At 51.1% G+C, this 20,949-nt stretch overlaps 1 protein-coding gene across 1 annotated transcript in view; it reads left to right on the forward strand.

Annotated features, from left to right (window-relative positions):
* The first annotated feature begins 1,834 nt into the window (after positions 1-1,834).
* GRB10 (growth factor receptor bound protein 10) overlaps positions 1,835-20,949 on the forward strand; it is a 179,665-nt gene continuing 160,550 nt past the window's right edge. The window contains exon 1 of the mRNA XM_040260221.1: positions 1,835-1,986. The gene's annotated coding sequence lies outside the window, so the exon portion shown is untranslated. The remainder of the gene's footprint in view (positions 1,987-20,949) is intronic.

The raw sequence follows: 20,949 nt of genomic DNA on the forward strand, positions 1-20,949 counted from the left end.
TAAATCTCCCAAACGTTTATAATCAGCTGAAGGTCACAGGCATGAAAGATGCGTTTGGAATTGGTCCTGGGGCTTTTGGATGACGTCCAGGGAAAGATTTTCCCTCTGGAAATGAGGGGAGACCTCTCAGGAATGTGAGGGTTAGAGGTGATGATAGGCACGTGATCCTCTGTTGTCGTATGACCTGGGGCCCTTGCCGACGTGCCAGCCAGTTGTTGTTCAGAGACCCTCATGTCTATGTGACCATTCGCCTTTTTATTTCTTTTTAAGATTTTTAAGCTTGGAGTCAACTTAGCTACTGGAATTTAGAGTTGTTCCATTCGACATAAACATTATAACACTCTTCAGGCTTACACATTCTTTGAGGGTGAACGCAGGCACCTTTCATCAGATGCCTTTGCATGCATGGGTAATATTCATCTTTGAGCAGTCAGAGAATCCTAATCAGGGGTCTCTCCCCTTTTGATCATAGAAGTTCAGCGTCCCCTCTAAACACCAGCGGCCTTTGCAGCTGGCAGGTGACTGCTGTGTTCAGCATCTGACAGCAGGGGCCTTGCTTGCTGTGTCCTAGCTCATAACCAGCGTTTGCCTAACATTTACTGTGTGTTGTATCCTAAGTCTTTACATGCGTTTGCTCACTTCATGCTCATAAAAGCCCTGGAGGGAGATGTTATCTTCATGTCGATTTTGCGGTGGGGCACACTGAGGCTCAGGGAGTGGGGTGATCCGCCCACAGGTCACCCGCTGAGAGGGAGTGGGGTCAGGAGGTGGCAGGTGTCGTCTGGCTCCCTCACCAGATTCTTAGCCTGAGTGCCCAGACGGACCTTCTGCAGTGGCTTTCTAAGTCCTCGACCCTGGCCCCTCCCACGTCAGGTTGGAGGCAGAGCAGGCTTTGTTTCCACCACTGAGTGGTCAGGGTAAGCTAGTTCAGCATCCCTGGGTGACGTGTCCTCCACCCAAGGACACCGTGTCACAGACGCACAGGCACAGCGGTGCTCAGGACTTTTGTCCACGGAACCTTTGCTCTCTGCCAATCTCCCTGAGTCATCGAGTGAGTGTGTTTCCTCTGGGCTTGGGGAATTCTGTGGCACCGAGTGTCAGGTGCTAGGGTTCTCTGGGAGGCGGCTCTCTCTCCCCTCTGCCCTGCAGAGGAGCGGAGCACACAGAGCTGTCTTGGTGACCAGACGCTCCCCTCTGGCAGGGGGAACCTTCGTCTCTGTCCCGCCCCACCCCTGACTCTGGAGCAGTGTCTTGGCCCTCCCAGTAGAAGTGAGAGCATTGAGTCAGGATAAATAGCCGGGATTCCCACTCCCCCTGTGGCACACGCGTGGGCCCTGCACAGGGCCTCTCAGCCACTGGGCACCACAGCCAGAACCTGGTCTCAGATGAGGACGGTCCCCAGGGCGTGGGGTGAGGGCTGTAGCCTGGGAGGACCTGGGAAGGATGTGGGCTGTGATCTAGGTGCCAAGGATGCCTTGCAGGTATAGACTTGGCCTTGCAAGAGAGCAGAGGCCTGCCCAGTCCTTACCTGCCTGCCTTTTTTTGGGGGGGTGGGGGAAGCACTCGGGCAGTGGCCTGGGACCAGCAGCTTCCCAAGGCGTGTCTGGTGTCTGGGCCTCTGTCCCTGTGGTCAGCACCACGGCAACTAGAAACCCGCTGCTTGTGGACTCCTTTCGAAGAGTCTGTCTTTTAAACAGTCTCCTTGAAAAGAAGAAAAGAACATTTCTGTTTGTTTAAAAATTGTTTTAAAACTTGTATTCTTGGGTGCAGGGTGTAAAATTCACACTTGTGCAAATTCAGCATGTTCAGTGGAGGCCTCCTTGCCTTTTCAGCTTTGGAGCTGGGCAGCATGCTGAGCCTGAAGAGGGGGCTGCAGGGGCAGTGGCCCCGTGACTGTGACCTGTGACCGTGAGCAGCCGACACTTCTAGGTGCCTCTTTACAGCCAGGTGGCCGCCAGACGCCCAGAGCCCCAGCAAGCGCGACAGGTAAGCTCTGTTTGGTTACTTTGCAGGACGTGGGTCTGTTCACTGTTGATGAAGGGGAGATTAGTAAATGCATCTTATTGCAAATCACTAAGTGTGAGCAGAGATGTCCCACTGGGCCCTTCCTTCCAGGGTTTCTGCAGGAGCCCCCACCTGCTCGGTGGCCTCCCGGCTCCCCATCTTTGAGCTGAGGTGGGTGGGCGGGGAGATGACAAGAGCTTGGTCCAGGCCCTGCAGCCCACCCTTTGAGCCGCCGTCCCTGCTGCTTCCCGCTCCAGTCCCCTTGCTTTCTGTGCAGTGAGTGCTGATCTGCACATGTGCTCAGCGGCTCAGTTGTGTCTGAATCTTTTCCCACCCCGGGGACTGTAACCTGCCGGGTCCCTCTGTCCATGGGATTTTCAGGCAAGAGTACTGGAGAGGGTGGCCGTCGCCTTCTCCATGGGATCTCCCCAACCCAGGGATTGAACCTGTGGCTCCTGCCTTGGCAGACAGATTCTTAACCACTGAGCCACTTGGGAAGGCCTGAGTGCTGATCATGTTCCCAGGTTATTCTGAGATTCCCATGGCGAGCCCTCAAGAGTTGGCAGCTGTTCTTTTTAGAGCCAAGGTGGAGGGCCCTGCTCAGGCCCTATTTCCTCCCCTCTCCTGGGGGTCTGCCCACCTGTACCACTGCGGCTGGGGGTGTGTGTGCCGTGATGGCCTGGGGCGGGTGCTGGCCCCTTCCACCTCACTGCCTCCTGAGGAGGCCGACGCGGCGATGGACCTTTTCTCTCACCCCGGCTGGCCTGCCTGTGGATTCTTACCATGCTCTTGGTGCATCTGAGGTGTCTGGTAGAGCACTGAGGCTGGATGGCCTTCCTGCACGTGCGCCTGGTGGAGTCTTTGCCCAGAAGGAGTAGTGGGTAGTGGAGACTGTATCAGTCAGCTCAGCCGCTGGAATAAACACCACATTGCGGCTGTGATCTTGGAGGCCAGAAGTGCAAGATCAAGGTGTGGGCGGGCTAACCTCTCCTGAGGCCTGTCTCCGGGTGTGTAGACAGCCATCTTCTCCCTGTGACCTCACGTGCTGTGTTTCTGTGTCCTCTTCTAAGAAGGACACCAGTCATATATGGCATGAGGCCTCCAGGAAGTCCTCATTTTACCTTCATTATGTCTTTAAAGCACAGTCACATTCTGAGATCCTGGAGGTTGGGGCTTTCCCATGGCTGTGTTTGAATTTGTCCCCTAACAGCGGGGACTGCCCCCCAGGCCAAGTGGCTGAAGGGGGACTGGGGCTTGGGGCCCACAGTCCTTGGTAGGAAGGATATGCTCTGTCCATCTTGGGTCCTTCCCGTTTCCCAGCTCACTTCTCCGCCTCTCCTTTCTGTTGCCTCCTTGCTGACCTTGTACTTCCCCTCCAGGTTTCCTCTGTGGTCCACAGAGCAGAACAGAACGGTTCTTAATCTTTTGGGTTCCTTCAGTAGATGCTTCCCGAGTGTCTTCCTCATCTCAGAGGCTAACATGGTACATATTCTGTTCCGAGTTCAACAAGTGTGGCGTTTTCATGTCTCCGTCCAGTTAGTGGGCAGGACGGTTGATCTTTCCTCCAGCGTGATGTTCTTCCCTGGGTGTCAGTGAGGCTTTCCGAACTTTCCTGAACCTTCTTGGCCCTCGTGGTGGACAGATTGTGCCCTCAGACAGACTGCTTTCTCTGACATGGGACCTTTATCCTCTCCTCCCAGCAGAGGTGTATGAAGATCACAGAAGCACCTTGTCTCCTGGGAGAATAAGTTACAGTGAAAAGGCGCACTGTGGCTGATGACAGCGCCACCTCTGGAGTCCGAGGCTTTGGGCACAGGCCTCGGGTGTCGGGGGCTCACCTTGTCCCTGTGTAGATTGTGTGGGGTGCTATGGGGCCTGGGCCACATGACGCTCTCAGGCTGGTCCCCTGCCCCTTGGTCCTGCCTCCCCTTCACCTGTGAGCCCTTCCAAATTGTCCTGAGATGCCTGGAGGCTAGGGACTGTGTTTGTTTCTGCCGAGCCTTCATAGTTTAAGAGACACATCTGAAAAAGGCAAGAAAACACCCTTGAGCCCCTCTAGCCCCCACTTCTCAGCACACCTGACCAGCCTGCACCTCTCGTTCTCCTCCTGATCAGATTGGTCAAACACAAAAGACTTAAAGCTGTGGGTTCTGACAGCCAGGCCAGGCACCTCTTGGCACGGACATAGGATTGAAATGAAGCCTCGTTTAACAGTTAATCCTCCTGTTTGGGCTCGAAATCTAATTATCCACGCAGCTTAGGCAGTGGGTCCACTGGTGTGGAAGGCACAGCATGGGATTCATCCCATCGACCCCCACCGAGGGTGGGGAGCTGTGTCTGTGACCGCCCAGCCCTCGTCCCCAGAGGTTCAGTAGGAGCAGTGACTAAAGGGTGGCCCCAGAGAGTGTCCTGTGGGGACTTTCCAAAACCTTCTCAGCCCCAGAACTCTTCCTTGACCGGGACTCTTGCTCAGATGCCCTGTCCCAGCACCATTGTGGAACCCACAGCTGAGACGGGGCCTGGAGCCCCCACTGACACGGAGGGGCAGGGCTGTGGGAGCCTCCATTGCTTCCCTATGTCCCTGTGACCGTTCTCGTGAAGGGCTTTAGCAGGGATGAGCCAGGGTGGAAAGCCTTTGGCTTTCTAAAGCCGGTTTGTGGTATTCCGTGGCTGCATACCGTACCCTTCGCCCTGGCCAGTTCCTGAAATGCATGCTGGTGGGGTGCACAGGTCCATGGACTCAACGCTCAGACCATTACAGCAGGCTGTGTGGAGTGTGCATGCCCACCAGGGTGCAGGGTGGGGGTCCTTGGCATCCTCGATGAGCCTCTGTAGTATGGGGAACACATTGGACCCAAGTTAGGCTCACCTGAGCACATTAAATAGATGCTTGATTGAAACATCAATAGATCCGTTCTTTCCTGACTTTGATCTGCTTATTCTGCAAGTTCCTCGTGAGCAGCCATGTGATACCAGGTCTGCCCTCGGTGCCGGGGGTACCTTGTCTGCAGGCGTGAAATGCACTTGAGTAGCATGATTCCGTTAAGCACTCTTGTTCTGTTGGATCTGTGGAACCCACCCCCCTGGAGTTCCAGGAAGATGTTATATCACGAAATAAGAGGGTCCGGGGGGCCCAGTGGGAGGGCAGTTAGGGAAGTGGTTTTGTCACCTCAGGCTTCTGTATACAGTGCCTCCCACCAGGGCACCCAGCTCAGACCTAGGTTAACCGTGGGTGGTAACGTGGGGTGGGATGGATCGGATGGCAGCAGAGTTTACTGGATCTCAGGAGACCTGTTTGATTTGGGGTCATGGTGATGAGAGAGAGAGAGGTGCAGATGAGTTCTATCTTGTCTTCCCACTCCAGATCCCAAAGAGGCCTCTTGAGTGCTTCCCTCCGCCTCGCCATCCTCGGGTCCGGTATTTTGGCTGGTTGTTTTGTTGTCGCTATAACTTCTAACTCACTTGGGTCAGAGCATCACGTCCCCAGGCTCCGTGTCCCTGCCGGACGGCCCAGCCTCTGGCGATCGCCCTCCCGCCATGGCCCATAGGGGCAGTCCTGCCCCTGCAGGGTGGCTGGTGGGAGAGCGCCTCTCTCACTGGCTTGCTTGCCCTTGAGGTACAGGCAGAGGAGAGCGCGTCATTGCTGTTGCAGGTATTCTAACTTACCTAGCGAGACACAGCTTGGCTAAGGGCAGAGACCATTCATTTCTCTGCCCAGTTGCACGGACCAGTCGCTCCTTCCCATTCACAGTATCGTTTGAACCAAAATGTCCTCAGAATCTCTCTAAAGATGGAACGGCTTCCGCCTTCCTCTCTTCGAGGGCAGAAGATCACAGTGTGCGCCTGGCTGTTTGGTCCTCGCGTCAGCCCGCCAAGAACAGGTCTCTCAGAGACTCCTCTGTGTTGTGACACGAGCTCTCTTTCCTCCCTTCCTGGGCAGCCTCTCGTCTCCTGGTTTCTGGGCCAGCGTGCTCCCCTGCCTTGTATCTGCTTCCTGTTTCCCTTCCCCTCACTTCTGTTCACGTGTCTGCTGCCATCTCAGCACTCAGGGCATCCTCATGTGTGGGCTGACTGCACCCTCCTCCAGAGCTCCCATATGAGTTTATTCCTGCCTCATTTTGGGTACTGTGCCCCTCCTGCCCTGAGCTGGCGATGTTGCCTGTGCTTGCCACTATCACTGGGTTAAACCCAGAAGCAAGGTGAGCAACCCTGAGCAAGGCCCAGTGACCTCGCACGTGACAGGATCTCGGTAAATGTCTAATTAGCTCTGCTGGGTCCAGATATGTTGGAGCTGTTTCTTAGCAAATTATTCTCTGATGAAGAGAAACCTAAAAGTCACTAAGACTGAAGGAAGAGAAATGCCTAGAGGCTGTCATGCAGAGTGAAGGAAGTCAGAGAAAAACAGATACTGTGTATTAACACACATAATGTGGAATTTAGAAAAGTGATGCAGATGAAGCTGTTTGCAAAGCAGAAGAAGAGGCTCAGATGTAAACGAACAAACATATGGACACTAAGGCGGACAACGGGGTGGGCTGAATTGGAAGACTGGATTGACATATATACACTACTCTATATATAAAATAGGTAACTAATGAGACCCTATTGAACAGCATAGGGAATTCAACTCAGTGCTGTGTGGTGGCTAAATGGAAAGGAAATCCAAAAAGGAGGAGATACATGTGTACGCATGGCTGGGTCACTTTGTTGTACAGGAGAAACTAACACAACGTTATAAAGCAGCTATATTCCAATAAGAATTTTCTTAAACAAGGAAGAGAAATAATGTTTTTCCCTGCTTAGGAGTCATTTGGAGGTGTCGCTTTTCGGCTTGCATTTGTTTGAGAGGGTTTGCGGTTCTTGTGGAAGTGTGTTTGTGACTGCTGCGCTGAGGCTCTGGACACGGGTCTCCCAGGGCTGCCTCTGTCAACTGTCCTTGCTCAGTCCAGTTGCATCATCGTGGTTCCAGGGACACAGGTGGGTTGCAGCTGTGTTCTGGACATCTTGGGTTTATGTCGGAGGACTCTGGATCCTGTTTTAACCTTCTTGGCAGGGAGCCTCACTGTTGAAGTGTAGACGCGGGCCTTGTGGGGTGGACGCCGGCGGCCTTGGGGTCTGTGATTCTGCTGGGTTCGCCACTCCGCTCATACGGTCAGCGTGGGTGAGTGCAGCTCCTCTTTAGTCTCACGCCCTCCTGGAGCACTGCCTTCCCTGGGCCCCTGAGAGCAGGGCCACAAGCTCCGCTTTCTCACTGTGGAGTGGGATGGATCTCCCACTGGACCCTGTGGACTGGGATGTGGGGGAGGGGGCAAATGCCAGTTCAAGCCTCCTCTCACATCCTGACCCCCCTCCTGATGCCATCAGGGCTGGAGGCGAAGCTGCCCTGCCCCTGCAGGGGAGCTGGGTGTCCACTTCCTCTAGGTAGGAGGGAGAAGACCAGCTCTTCTTGGCAGCCAGCACAGCGTTAGGGCCTCTGAGCCTGAGCACCAGCTATCCACAGGCCAGGGCCCAGGGGGTGGGAAGTCAGGTAAAACCTGACACCTGAGTGTGTGGGAACATTTCACCACTGGCCTTTGTTGGAGTAGGGTGGGGATCCCTGGAAAGGCTCTGATTCTGTTGGGCAGGGTGGGCATCCCTGGGAAGGCTCTGGCTCTGTTGGGTAGGGTGGGGATCCCTGGAAAGGCTGTGGCCACAGTCCCATAAGATACCTGTCTTTCTGACTTCATTCTTTCAGGATGAGAGTCTCAGCTCCATCCATGTGCCTTCACTTGGCAGTGTCTCATTCTTTTTTATGACTGAATAGGCATTATTCATTTTTTTTTGTTTCTTTCAAATTTTAACTTTTTATTGACATACAGTTGATGTATAATATTATACGTTACAAGTATACAATATAGTGATTCACAGTTTTTAAAAGTTATACTCTCTTTATAGTGATGATAAAGTATTGACTGTGTTCCCCGTATTGTACAATGTATCCTTGTAGCTTATTTTTTTTTAAAAATTTTTTTGGAGTATAGTTGCTTTACACTGCTCCGTCAATTTCTGCTGCACAACCAAGTGAACCAGCTATCCACACACCCCCTCTTTTTTTCTTAAAGCTTCGTGCTTGTAAGCAGTGACAATCAAGGTCAAAGTTAAATTTGGACAAAGTGCACTGCAGGCGTACAGTTGGCGTGTTACTTAAGTAAGTCATAGGATCTGAACCCAGCATTCTCTGCTCAGACTCGACCGCTCTGTGACACCGCCAGTGTCCCAGGACGTGGTGGAGGGGTGGAGGGGTGCCTGGCTCGGCCTGCACCGTCCAGGATATGCGAGCTGCAGGCAGCAGACAGCCGTGCGGAGCCCGCGCTCTGAGAGGGGAGGAGGCGCAGAGACCAGAGAACAGCAACACCCCGAACGGCCACTGTAACAAGTGCGTGTGTGCGTGTGCCGGGGTTCTAGTAAGTGGTTCTGTGGATTCAATTATCAGATCTTCACAACAGCCCTCTGAAGTGAATATAAACTCTCCGCATTTTACAGAGAGGACACCAAGGCACCCTTGAATTAGATACAGCTCATTCGTTCCCTTTCTTCACTGATCCCGTATCGCCAACGTTTATTTGTGGGAATTCAGTGGTGGTCCAGTGATTAATCCTCTGTGCTTCCAATGCCAGGGATGTGGGTTTGATTCCTAGCTGGGGAACTAAGATTGCACATGCTGTGGCAAAAATAAATAAATAAATGAAAAGTTAATGTTGCACTTGATGAACATAAAGTAATAATCATAAAACAGTTTACTCATAACCACAAACCGATACAGTTAATGAGTTTGCATTTTCTAGAGCGTCAGATAAAGCTGCCTGATTTATTTTTTCTGGCCTCTTGCCCTCGGCATCATTATTTTGAGATGCATCTGTGTTGTAGCAAGAACTTGTTCCTTCTTTGTTGCTGAGTAGCATTCCTTTGCAGAGAAGGCGATGGCACCCCATTCCAGTACTCTTGCCTGGAAAATCCCATGGACGGAGGAGCCTGGTAGGCTGCAGTCCATGGGGTCACGACGAGTCAGACACTCAGACACGACTGAGCGACTTCACTTTCACTTTTCACTTTCACGCATTGGAGAAGGAAATGGCAACCCACTCCAGTGTTCTTGCCTGGAGAATCCCAGGGATGGGGGAGCCTGGTGGGCTGCCGTCTATGGGGTCACACAGAGCCGGACACGACTGAAGCGATTTAGCAGCAGCAGCATCAGCAGCAGCAGCATTCCTTTGTGTGGATCCATTGCAGCGAGTTTATCCATCCACCTGTGGGTAGTCATTTGGGCTGTTTCCAGGTTTTTATGATTTCGATACAGCTGGCATTCTTTACTGCCTGGGTCCCTCTTTCGAGGAGTGCCCTGCCCTTCTGCCACCCTCCTTTCTGGACCTCATCTTCTCCTGCCCAAATCTGGAGTTTCTGGTTCGGGGTGTGGCTGTGGGTCTGCCTTTCAGCTCATCTGTTCTGGTCTGGGAGAGAGCAAGGGTAGGGCTGGTCAGGAAGATGATTTCCAAGGTCAGCCAATGCAGGGAACAAGGCTCCAAGATAAAGAAGTCTGGACACATGTGGACCCTACCTCGTTAATTCTCTCCAAGCCAGATTATAGTGTCAGGGACCAGACCACTGTGGATGGTGTGAATCTGCCCTTGTTTTGCTGCTTTTACTCATGTTGGGAATGGTTAGAGATGATTCCTGGGGGCATAGGGAGCTCATGGTAGCTTTCTCCTCAGAGAGCTCAGACTGTGGGCTGGGAGGTCCCATCCTGGTTAGCAGCGAATTATCACCAGACCCGGAGGTCTGTGCGGGCTAAATCTGCATTCTGGGGGGATCCATCATCTAAGGTGTTTGCTGTCTTTGTCTTCCTAGGATGGTGGTCAGCAAATTTAGACTGGGAACTTGTGGATCTTTGTGATATAAAAACTTGCCCTTCTTGCCTTGCCACTGGGATGGAGTTGGCTCACATGTTGGGGAGTGGGCAGACCCTAAGCCTGAGAACTGCCTGTGCATTTCTTTCTTTTTTATTAAAATAATGTATATATATATATATACATATATAATTTATTTAGCTGTGCCAGGCCTCAGTTGTGGTACACAGGATCTTGGCTGTGTCTGGTGGGATCTTTCATTCAGGGCATGGGCTCTGTAGTTGAGTGGCGAGAGCCACCAAGTGTAGGCTTGGTAATGCAGCACGCACGCTTAGTTGCTACATGGCCTGTGGGATCTTAGTTCCCTGGCCGGGGCTCGAACCCATGGCCCCTGCATGGCCAAGTGGATTCTCAACCACTGGACCACCGGGGAAGTCACTATGTATGTACTTCTGCCTGCGGTTGGTTGTTTGAAATTAAGGGTAGCTACCCTAACACGGCTCCATTGCTCACCCCACAAGTGCCTCTTGCCAAGCTTGACCTGTTTGTGATCATGGAAGCTTCTGTTGGACAGGGCTGCCCCACAGTGGAGACACAAGGGAGGATGATGTTGGGAACCTTTGTGTGTGCCCCTGCTCAGGCAGAAACAAGAAGAGATGCAATGAGGAAAGCTGTTTTTCTTAGTCTTTGGTCTTTATCCAGTGATGGTAGCAGCACATTCAACTTTCCAAATAGGTCTGATGAGTGGTTAGAGCTGCATCTCCTGTTGTTGTTGTTCATTTGCTCAGTCCTGTCTGACTCTTTGCATCGCCATGGACTGCAGCACACCAGGCTTCCCTGTCCATCACCATCTCCCGGAGTTTGCTCAAACCCATGTCCATTGAGTGGATGATGCCATCCAACCATCTCATCCTCTGTTGCCCCTTTCTCCTCCTGCCTTCAATCTTTCCCAGCATCAGGGTCTTTTCAAAGTTCTTTGTATCAAGTGGCCAAAGTACTGGAGCTTCAGCATCAGTTCTTCTACTGAATGTTTGGGGTTGATTTCCTTTAGGATTGATTGGTTTGATCTCCTTGCTGTCCAAGGGCCTCTCAACAGTCTCTCCAGCACCACAGTTCAAAGCCATCAATTCTTTGGCATTTAGCCTTCTTTATGGTCCAACTCATGTATGGATCTGTACATGACTACTGGAAAAACCATAGCTTTGACTATACGGACCTTTGCCAGAAAATTGATGTCTCTGCTTTTTAATACACTGTCAAGGTTTGTCATAGTTTTCCTTTTAAGGAGCAAGTGTCTTTTGATTTCATGGCTACAGTCACCATTTGCAGTGATTTTGAGGCCCAAGAGAATAAAATCTGCCACTGTTTCAATTTTTTCCCCTATTTGCCATGAAGTGATGGGACCGAATGCCATGATCTTAGTTTTCTGAATGTTGAGTTTCAAGCCAACTTTTTCACTCTCCTCTTTCACCTTCATCAAGAGGCTCTTTAGTTTCTCTTCGCTTTCAGCCATTAGGGTAGTATCATCTGCATATCTAAGGTCAATATTTGTCCCTGTAGTCTTGATTCCAGTTTGTAGTTCATCCAGCCTCGCATTTCACATGATACATCTCCTGAGATGTTACCTATGGCCAACTTTGTAATTTCCCAGTGGACTTCCTGCCTTGGTAGCTCTCAGGGGCTCTTGGCTCCTAGCATAGCAGAGGCGGCTTTTTCTAGGGTCTTCCTCATGGAGGGCTGCTACATTTCAGGCCAGACATTTCAACTGCCGTCAAGAAACAAAGTTTCCTTTTCTCTTCCTGTGAGTGAGGACAACCAGCGGCAACATTAGTCGGAGTGTCCCTGGATCCACAGGCCTTGACAGTCCAGTCTTAGTTGAAAGGAGGGTTCGTTTCTCTTTAAGTTAGAGGCTTAAAGGAAGATGGAGGGATGTAATAACATGCAATGAAATTTATGATGAGTACAGACTGATGAAAGAACTCCATTTGAAAGTGTTGCATGCTTTCAGAAATAACAGCGCTTGGCCCGAACATGGCATGGAGGAGGGAAAAGGGTAACATTTCAAAGGTGCTGTTTCTTTGTACTGTCAAGGAGTATTTTGACAAATTACTCCATAGACACGCGAGGTGGTGTGTGAGGTCCAGCAGGTGTGTGATGGATGTGGATGAATTCATCAGGAGATTATTACTTTCTTAGTTATTGCAGTTCTTGGAACCATTGGGGAAAATACTGCCTTGAAAATGACAGATCCTGTGAGCTATGCAAACTCCAGAAGAAAAACTCCTCCTTGTGGCTATTTTTAGTAACTCTGATAATGTGAAAGTGTTATGACCAAGTAGATGCAACATCTTTTTAAATTTTTTTGGAAACAAAGCAATTTAAAACTCATAGTTTAAAATTTCCTAGTTATGAAAAAAAGAACTTTGTGACACGAAGCCAAATTTCATACATAACGGATGAATATGTTTATAAATACTTAGATATTTGGAGTTTAAGAATTTTCAGCATCATCTAGGTTGTAGAATGTGGACCCATTCAACCTATTTTAAGTGAGAAGACAAGATGTTTTAGACATTTTAATTTGGTCATCTTCTTACAGCAGAAATTGTGATTTTCCCAGGATTTTTTAATTACTTATTTTAATTGGAGGATAATTACTTTACAACGTTGTTATGGTTTTTGCCATACGTCAACATGAATCGGCCACAGATGAACTCGTCTAGGATGTTTTCAAAAGAAATGCTGCAGTAGCTGTCCCCTTTTTGCCTTGTCCATGAAAGCAGAGTTGTTTGATATTAGAATCTCTGGCCGGAACGGATGCCATTGTGTTTTCCCTGGACCAGCGTCGGCCATCTGGGCTCCATCCGTGCTCACTCATCTCTGGAGTTTGTTCCTCTGCCCCCTAACAGCTGGGCCCACCTCTGCCTGGTTTCTTCCACTTTGCCCTGCTCAGCCTGCACGCCCGCCAGGCAGCCTGGCCTGCCCACCCACCATGGCCCTTGTCCGTGTCCACTGAGAGCACGCAGCCCGTGTGTGGGATGACATACAGGTCTGAGGGTACTGTGCGATGTCACACCACTCCCGGGGTGCCTGGGGCTCAGGTGCTGGGAAGTGTGTGATGTCCATACTGTGCTGTTAACTGTGTCCCCACCTCCCTGCCAGGCCAGGCCTGTGCTCAGCTGTTCTCCTGCTGTGTGAGTGGCGGCAGGGGGCTGGGCGGGCATTTTGGACCTATTGTGGGAGATACCCCTCCTCAATGTGTATCCCCCACCCCTCCAGACTCTGCTCCCGATAGCTGCTTCCTGCCTGCCCCGTCTCGGCCAACCCCCCGACCTGCCAGGGGAGGCAGAGTGGACGGTCATTTCTGCCCAGGGCTTTGTTACTTGATCCAGATCCCTGGGACCCCTGAAGGTGGGGAGAGTGGTGTGTTTAAAGCAGATCTGCTTTCGGCATGCCCACCCCCTCCCCGCCCCAGGTAGCAGGTTATTGACATCTGCACACCGAGGCCAGAGGACCTTCCCTGGGTCCTGGTTTCTGTAAGTTGTGTACATACTGGAAGGATGATGCTGAAGCTGAAGCTCTAATACTTTGGCCACCTGATGCAAAAAGCTGACTGATGCTGGAAAGATCGAAGGCAAAAGGAGAAGGGGACGACAGAGGATGAGATGGTTAGGTAGCATTACCAACTCAATGGACGTGAGTTTGAGCAAATTCTGGGTGATAGTGAAGGACAGGGGAGCCTGATGTGCTGCAGTTCATGGGTTCACAAAGAGTCAGACAGGACTGAGCAACTGAACAACAGCATCTCTTACAGATTAAACCTTTCAGATGACTTCCTGTGACATTTGGGGCAAGTTTATATCTAAACTGGGAGGACTTTAACTGGGGTAAATATAAAGCATTTCCAGCTTTATTTTTAAACAGCTGGAAATGCTCTAAGGAGGCCGTGAGTGATCTGGTCTTTCACGGGATTTGCAGCGCCTGGCAGTGGTGGGCAGAGCCCCACCTTGCAGCAGGCGGCCGTGTCCTTGACCTGAGTGGCTACTCCTGAGGGTGGCCCCATGGTAAGTGGGACCCAGAGTCTCCTCCAGGCTGTGGCGGCGGGCAGAGTCTGCACTGGCCTTGCTCTGCCTAATTTCCCTTCCTTTTAACGGGGTTGCGGAGGAGGAAGCAGGATCCTGGCTCCTCACTTTCCTTTACTGTGAAAAGACCGCACAGTGAAACGCATGCATTTTATGCGAAGCTAGGTGATTTTCTTTTCCTCCTGTGCTTCTCTGGGCCTTTGAGCAGAGCTGCTTTCTTGAGCAGAAGGGGGATGGGGCGCTTTTCAGACCTGGTCTGGTCTCTGTGGTCCTCTGGTCAGCCTCTGCCCCTGCCCAGTCCCCCTCCCCCGTGCCCTCCTGCCCCCCCACCGCTTCCCGTCATGCAAAGCCTATTTTGTAGTGTGGCTTTCACTCTGAGAGGGACGGGGGTCCCTGGAGGCGTGTGAGGGGCCGAGCAGCATCGTGGGGCCCTGGGCTTGGCTTGAGAGCGCAGGCTGGCTTCTCCGCTGTGGAAGCTGCAGCCGAGAAACCTGGCAGGAGAGTCCTGTGCTTGGACCAGGCCCGTCGGGGAGACACAGTTGGTGCCTGGATCCCTTGTGGGCTGTGTGGGGGAGAGGGTGGAGTCAAGTGGCATTGTGGTCTTCTGACCGAGCCAGTGGACCGGGCGTTTCTGCTGAGACCCAGAAGTGGTGACCTCTGGAGGACCAGGACTTTGGACAGCTGGGCTTGAGAGGCTGGGGGACAGTGGAGTGAAGTGTGCAGGGCGGCTGTGCATGTGTCCTTAGAATTCACGTGAGGTTCGAGGGCGCCTAAAGTTTCTGGTATGTTTAGACAGTGAAGGTGGGTGAGCCCATGGAGAGGGAGGGAGGGTGAGATCTGAGCAGTGGGTGATGGGACTGTCACTGTTCAGGGGACTTGAAGTCAGGGGGCCACTGCTAAGGGGACTGGGGGCAGGTGGGTGCTCAAGCACGGCAGCACGGGTGCGGCCTTGGGGGCTCCTGGGAGGGGACAGGCGATGTGGGGGCGACCCGGAGCTGACCTGTTCCCGTGGCCTGGGGGGGTGGGGGGCAGAAGCCCAGCAGGCAGACCGTGGATCAATAAGGAGGTGCAGGCGTTTGCAGGGTAGAAAATATGACCGGCCTTGAGAGTCAGGTATCTTCTCGCAGACCCTGTGGGTGGCGGCCACCCTGGTGTGGCAACTCCCACAGGCTGGCGCCCCCATGACGTGCACGTGGGTGTGGGGTCTGTGTGCATACGCACACACTGACCTGTACACAGGTCCCCAGAGCCAGGCATTTAGGTTATTTCCAGCCACACTAGAATAAAAAGTACTTGTGTGCCCATTTGAGGCTCCTGGATTAAGAGCGCTGTGGTGAAGCATGAGGGCAGGTGACTGGAGGTCTCCGGGGCTGCGGGCAGTTTGCAGCTGCATCTGCCGCCTTCCGCGCGGCCTCCCCTTGCAGCCTCACCTGGACAGTTCTTTAGGTAAAGACTCTGTGCCCAACTCCAGCCTCAGTCGGATGGACTGGGATGTGGGGCTTGGAGCAGGACTCTTGGAGCAGGAGGCTGATGTTACGCCTCATGGCTCAGTGCTAAAGAATCTGCCTGCAATTCAGGAGATCCAGGTTCGATCCCTGGGTTGGGAGGATCCCCTGGAGAAGGAAATGGCAACCCACTCCAGTATTCTTGCCTGGAGAATACTGGACAGAGGAGCCTGGCGGGATACAGTTCGTGGAATCGCAGAGTCGGACACGACTGAGTGACTAACACTTCATTTTCATTTCCGGGGGTTCTAGTGTGAGGCCAGAGCTAAGAACCAGGATTCTGTGGGGATGATTGTGGGGTACTGAGAATGGCCAACACAGGCAGAGGAGGGAGGGAACGAGGATCTGCTTAGTGGGGGAGGGGAGGGGCTGGGGAGGCACCTACTGACTCACTAACCAGAGTGGGGACCGCAGGTGGAGGGAGTCTGCGGGGCTTCACTCAGCTTTGGAGGGCTGCGGACCTGCGTGGGGACAGCTCTGGGCTGTGGGAGCCGTGAACAGGTGCTCTGCCAAGGGCAGGGCTGGGAGCCAACACATCCACAAGGAGCTATAAGCCAGGGTGGGTGGTGGGAGGGGCAGTGAGACCACTTGGAAACGCACCTCCTGTGTGACGGTGTCAGAGAGCCTCTGTGATCTGCAGGAAGAACCACTGTGAAGTCAAACCCAGAGAGGGACCCGGAGAAGAGAGTCATTTGGCAGGTTTTGGAGGACTGTTGAGACGGTTTCGGTGGTGAGGTGGCGCATTGATTTGGGGGATCCAGGCTGTGGGTTTAGAAGCTACTGTATCAACATTTGCGGATGGATGCAGGGAGACAGCAAGGCTGAGACTGCTGATTAAGAGAGTTCCCCCTCCCTCCTTCCCTCCCGCCTTCTCCCTTCTCCCCTCCTCCTTCCAGTCCTCCTAAAATGGGAAATGAATAGGCACATTCCTTGGCCTGGGGAGGGAGCAGTGTGGCAGCGGGATGAAAGAGCTCTGAGACCTAGGGGCCTGAGGGCCAGGGAGCTGGGAGTGAGCAGAGGGCTGGCCGTCCAAGCCGCCCTGCCCTGCCCTGCCGGGGTTTAGACTCTCTGCAGGGGGCGGCAGCAGGATGCCTGAAGGGAGGTTCAGGGTAATAGAAAATACATCAGTATTGCTGCTCTGGAGAAAGTGATGGCCCAGGCTGAAAGACAAATCCCAGATTCAGGGAGGTCCCTCGAGGTTGTGCCTTGGTGGCTGATGTTACCTTTTATGCTACCTGGGAAAAGTCCTCCGAGCAGCACCTGTGACGTGGTCTCAGTTTTCTTGTGACCTTATAGTCTCGACTCTTCCCTTCCTCCACTGGAATCTGGGTGCCCTGAATGTAAGAAAATGGATGTCTCACTGTAGCTTGTGGCTTCTTGCTCAGAGGGAGCGATCAAGTCACACCTGGAACAAAACGCTGTTATTCTTTATCAGCAGAGAGTTTAGTCTTTAATTAAAGCTGATATATTTAAAGTGAACCGATCTGGATTATTTGGAAGCTGTGGACACTTCCTTTGGTAACCTGGATCTAATCAGTCCAGTCTTCTGCCCTGGGACCCTTAAGACAGTAACGCAACAGGGAAACCCATCGCGATGAAGCTTAAAACTCCCGGGCTGCTGTTACGGAACCCAGCTTGAGGCACCAGACCCTAGGAATTACAGGGTCTCCTAGTGTCGTGACATTCAGTCAACCGAGACAGCGGTCACTGTGCAGCTGTTTGGTCTTGTAGCCTCATCCCTTCTCATTGGCTGCAAACATCAGGACACTGAGTTAACCTAGGCGGCGGTCACCATGCAGCTGTTTGGTCTTGTAACCTGGTCACCTCTCACCTTGTGGCCCTGCCCGAGAATCACGTGAGAAGGTTTGCAGTCCTGGCTGTGAGTTCATCGTGAGCACTGTGGGCAGAAGTTGACTGGAAGCCTCAGCCCTGGACTCAGGGAAGGGATGTGCAGGGGGGCAAATCCTCTGTGCCAGCCCTGCTGCTTCGTCGTCGTTAGATGGACTCGTGTCCATTCCTACAAGAATAAGAGCGGACACCTAACTCCACCCTGGAGAGAGACTTAGGAAGTGTGAATCCTGTGTTTGGTGGATCGGCGTGTAGGGGACTCTGGGGGATAACACAACTCAGAAGCAGAAGCACCCTGTGAGGGTCCCTTAGGGTCTCCGGGCTGAGCTGTGACTGAGAGCTCCTCCAGACATTTCTAGGCTGAGGTGACAAACTAGAAGGGCTTCACATGTCAGGGCTTTTGCTAAGTGTGACTCCAGGAAACACTGAATTAACAGATTTAAAAATAAGATGGTCTGTGTGCCCCCAGATAGTTAAGGCGGTGGACAAAGCAGGGCTTGGGAATAGGGTTAGACCTAGAATCACACACTTTCTACTGCCTGATGCGGTGAAAAGGCCTTGAAGTTTAAGAGTAAGTCTAACATCTGTACTGGTCAGAACTGCCAGAAACAGGCAAACACAGGACACACTGCTGGTTGGCATCTTTTCAGCTGGCCTGCTCAGGGCCACTCGAGGTGACCGGACGCCAGGCCACTCTTGGAAACGCTCTTCAGATCCTGAGCTCTGCACCTCGCTGCTCTTTGGACCGAGCAGAAGCAAGGCTTGCTGTTCTGACCCACAGTGAATATGAATCGGATACTATGAGAGCTGAAATGAGTGATGTACCTTATTGAGTTCACCACAAATCGTAGCAAAGTTTCAGGAGCTCGAGCTGCATCAGTTCTTTTCAGAATTTAAACACAGAGATTGTGTTCATTTATTTTGAGGGGTAGGTGGTTCAGATACTTGCAAGTTTTACGGGTCCAAAGGGTCTTCCATGGAAAGTTAAGCCTCCACCCCCAGCCCAGTTTCCAGCCCCCGAGAGCAGCCACGCTGTGGCTGTCAGTTCTCTGCTGAGGCCTCCTCCCCCAGTGAGGACTGCCACCTGGCTTGGATTTCTCCGCTCCTCGTCACCCCAGTACCTTAGAGCACCACCCTAGGGAAAAGCCTTGTTAATTTGCCTATTTACTTATGTGCTTAAACTGACTCATCTAAAAAGACCCTGATGCTGGGAAAGATTGAAGGCAGGAGGAGAAGGGGATGACAGAGGATGAAATGGTTGGATGGCATCACCGACCTGATGGACACGAGTTTGAGCAAGCTCTGGGAGTTGGTGATGGACAGGGAAGCCTGGCATGCTGAAGTCCATGGGGTCACAAAGAGTCGGACACTACTGAGCAACTGAGCTGAGTTGAAGTATAGTTGATTAACAGTGTTGTATTGGTTTCTGGTTACAGCAGAATGATTTAATTATATATATTCTTTTTCATATTCTTTTTTATTACAGTCTTTCAAGTTATGAATATAATTCCCTGTGCTGTATAGTAGGTCAGTTCAGTCACTTTAGTCGTTCAGTCGTGTCCGACTCTTCGCGACCTCATGAATCGCAGCACGCCAGGCCTCCCTGTCCATCACTATCTCCCGGAGTTCACTCAAACCACGTCCGTCGAGTCGCTGATGCATTCAGCCATCTCATCCTTCGTTGTCCCCTTCTCCTCCTGCCCCCAATCCCTCCCAGCAGATCCTTGTTTTTCAACCATTATATATATATAGTAATGTGTATCTGTTAATCCCAAGTTCCTAATTTCTTTCTCTCCCCTTTTCCCCATTAATAACCATAATTTTTTTATTGGGGTGAGTTTATTTCTATTTTATAAATAAATTCATTTGTACTTTATATTCCACATATAAGCAACATATAATGTCTTTCTCTATCTCAGTATGACAATCTGTAGATCTCTCCATGTTACTGCAAATGGCATAATTTTGTTCTTTTTTATGGCTGAGTAATATTTAATTGAGCTGGAAGAAACACAAGCTGGAATCAAGATTGCCGGGAGAAATATCAATAACCTCAGATATGCAGATGACACCACCCTTATGGCAGAAAGTGAAGAGGAACTAAAAAGCCTCTTGATGAAAGTGAAAGAAGAGAGTGAAAAAGTTGGCTTAAAGCTCAACATTCAGAAAACGAAGATCATGACATCTGGTCCCATCACTTCATGGGAAATAGATGGGGAAACAGTGGAAACAGTGTTAGACTTTTTTGGCCGGGGGGCTCCAAAATCACTGCAGATGGTGACTACAGCCATGAAATTAAAAGACACTTACTCCTTGAAAGGAAAGTTATGACCAACCTAGACAGCATATTTAAAAGCAGAGACATTACTTTGTCAACAAAGGTCCATCTAGTCAAGGCTATGGTTTTTCCAGTGGTCATGTATGGATGTGAGAGTTGGACTGTGAAGAAAGCTGAGTGCCAAAGAGTTGATGCTTTTGAACTGTGGTGTTGGAGAAGACTCTTGGACTGCAAGGAAATCCAACCAGTCCATTCTAAAGGAGATCAGCCCTGGGTGTTCTTTGGAAGGAATGATGCTAAAGCTGAAACTCCAGTATTTTGGCCACCTCATACGAAGAGTTGACTCATTGGGAAAGACTCTGATTCTGGGAGGGATTGGGGGCAGGAGGAGAAGGGGACGACAGAGGATGAAATGGCTGGATGGCATCACCGACTCGACGGACATGAGTCTGAGTGAACTCCGGGAGCTGGTGATGGACAGGGAGGCCTGACATGCTGTGATTCATGGGGTCACAAAGAGTTGGACACGACTGAGTGAACTGAATATTTCATTGTATATATACCACATGTTCTTTATCCATTCCTCTTTTGATGGGAACTGAAGCGCCTCTTGATGAGGGTGAAAGAAGAGAGTGAAAAAGCTGGTTTGAAACTCAGCCTTAAAAAAACTAAGATCATGACACCCTGTCGCGTCACTTCATGGCAAATAGGAGGGGAAAAAGTGGAAGCAGTGACAGATTTTATTTTCCTGGGCTCCAAAATCACTGTAGACAGTGACTGCAGACTTGAAATTAAAAGACGTTTGCTGCTTGGAAGGAAAGCTATGACCTAGATAGCATATTGAAAGCAGAGACATCACTTTGCCAACAAAGGTCTCATAGAGTCAAAGCTATTTCCAGTAGTCATGTCCAGGTGTGAGAGTTGGACCTTAAAGTAGGCTGAGTACTGAAGAATTGATCCTTTTGAAGTGTGGTGCTGCAGACTCTTGACAGTCCGTTGGACAGCAAGGAGATCAAACCAGTCAATCCTGAGGGAAATCAACCCTGAATAATCATTGCAAGGACTGACACTAAAGCTGATGAGAGGGAATCTCAGGCCTTTATGAGAATCATTGAAAGAAGGAAATTAAGAAGATTTGATGCCATCACCTGCAGTATTTTGTATTTTACCAGAAACCTGAGTCCAGAATCTGGAAACTGTGATTTAGGTATAACTTCTTGGGGCTTTCTTTGCAAGTTTTGTTTACAAGAAAGGAAGCCTCTTGTCAGTGATCTGAGTTTTATTATAGGGACAAGTGCTTTCCTCTTAGATGTTGATTGGAAGGATTTTGGAGTGTCCGTATTTTATCA

Source organism: Oryx dammah, unplaced genomic scaffold (genome assembly GCF_014754425.2).
Source record: "Oryx dammah isolate SB20612 unplaced genomic scaffold, SCBI_Odam_1.1 HiC_scaffold_18, whole genome shotgun sequence".
In the NCBI taxonomy this organism is placed as follows: domain Eukaryota; kingdom Metazoa; phylum Chordata; class Mammalia; order Artiodactyla; family Bovidae; genus Oryx; species Oryx dammah.